The sequence below is a fragment of the Orycteropus afer genome, unplaced genomic scaffold (assembly GCF_000298275.1).
Source record: "Orycteropus afer afer isolate SDZICR_OR568_19922 unplaced genomic scaffold, OryAfe1.0 scaffold00025, whole genome shotgun sequence".
Taxonomy (NCBI): domain Eukaryota; kingdom Metazoa; phylum Chordata; class Mammalia; order Tubulidentata; family Orycteropodidae; genus Orycteropus; species Orycteropus afer.
Genome location: NW_006921612.1, coordinates 17,317,750 through 17,319,895, shown reverse-complemented (window position 1 = coordinate 17,319,895; position 2,146 = coordinate 17,317,750).

Here is a 2,146-nt window from a genome sequence, read left to right as displayed (position 1 = left end):
TAATTTTAAAGATATATACATCTCCAAGTGAAAAACAAAAATACTTGTTTAGAATTGACTATGGTAGCTTACTACAGGATATTAATTTTTAAAAATTATCTACTAACATTGCACTATGTGTTTTTATTATTAACCAAATTACAGAGGAGAAAACAGAAGCAATAGAGAGAATGAGTAATTTAACCAGCATCAACCCATCCAGGAACAAAAAGGAACTCCAATTAAAACTCATGTCTGCTTACTCTAATGCTTATGCAAATTATAGCAAGATAGGAAAAAGAAAAGTTGTCATTCAGTCAATTTGACTCCTAGTGACCCCATGAGACAGGGTCGGACTGTGTTAGAGGGTTTCCAAGGCTATAATCTTTGCAGAAACAAACTGCCACATACCTTAGTCAAGCAGAGTAACTGGTGGATTTGAACTACCAAATTTTTGGTTAGCAGTTGAGGGCATAACCTTTGTGCCACCAGGCTCCAATTTTTTCTACCACATCTTATAAATGTCCATCAAAAGTTACTGTGAAGTATTCTCTTATGTCATTCCTGTAGTATATAATTTGCCAAACTCAAATAAGAGAGCTGAAATAGACCAAAATAGCTAATGCCAAAAATTGTTTCCCATTTGTAGTATCTCAGAATCATCCACATCTCAAATAAACATTTTGCATTCTTGCATCATTGTCTTTATTTCTCTGAATTTCAAAACAACAACAAAATACCTATAGCAATCTTATAATTATATACTTAGTTTTCCACGGTCGAGTCAAATTCAATGTTGCTAAATACCCCTAGCTATCATTTTAGACGTGCCATCAAAAATATTAGGGAAGCAATTGAGGGAACAATAAAATCTCATATTCAGTGTGTTTTGCCCAAATCTATTTTTTTCATGGTTTTGTGATTGTTATATTTTCCATAAAATTGATTTTCATGTAGATTGTTATGGTGAATTTCACAACAACTAATACAATTTCACCCAGATAGAGAAAGTGTAGTACTTATCTACTTCACTGCAAAAGAGTGTGATCTTATCAAGTAAATAATTATTGGGAAGATCATATCATACTTTAGTTGGATCAGGAAGTTTGGAGTTAACACATGTTGAAGGTGAGAATTATATTGAGTATTCTTAATTAGCAGTTATGTTTGATCAGGGATTTAGAAGTTAGCACCTGTGAAAAAAGTGAGAATTGAATTTAAATGGCCTACCCATACAGAACAGTTTTCTTGTTAGGGTGGAGCTTAAAATATGGGCTAAGAGGGATGGTGGGGAAACCAATGTGATATAAGTTAGAGGTACATGGTTATATGTTTCTGTTTTTGGAAAAAAAGAATTACATATGGAATAATGTATTTATCTGCTTTGACCAAAGAATCAGAATCTGACCACACTATGGATATCCAACTTTGTTTTTAATTTAACAAGTATTTATTAGTTACCAACTTATGAGGCATCATGACACACTAGAAGGAATGTGCTTTTAGTCTTAAGTAGCCCTGGGTGGATGTGGCTCTTTCACATTTTGTTGTGTAAATTTGGGCTCAACACTTTATTTCTGAATCTCACTTTCTCTTTTAGTAAAATGTGAACGATAATACTGATCAAGAAAAAGTGAAGTAAAGAACCAATCTAATAAGAATATTCTGCATCTAAGATAATACATACCCATAGGGAATACATGTTAGGAGAGTGTCTTTCCTAAGACCTAAAAACTTCGACTCTAGGTAAACGAAGCTCTTCAGAGTTCCCTAGATAAACACTTTGTTAACTTGTCCTCTCTGTTTCATCTATAATATTGTTTTCACTTGAATTACACCTACTCCTCATTTATCCTATCTTGTTATTGGAAATTTCGCATTTACAACCATAGTAAAATGTCTGCTATCTGGCCCTTTTGTGAATTAACAACGTATGTCTGGTGGTAACAGATGTCAAGTTGTGAAGAAAGAGTAATGCTGGGTGTGAAGGTTAAAGTTATGTGTCAACATGGCTGGGCCATTATTCTCAGTGGTTTGGCAGTTTTATAATATGGAAGTTATGCAATAATATAATTTGGCAGTTTTGTAATGATGCAATCACCCACTATTTTGTGATGTGATGTGGTCATCCTTTATTTTTGCATAATGCTGATTTTCCTTAAGGCTT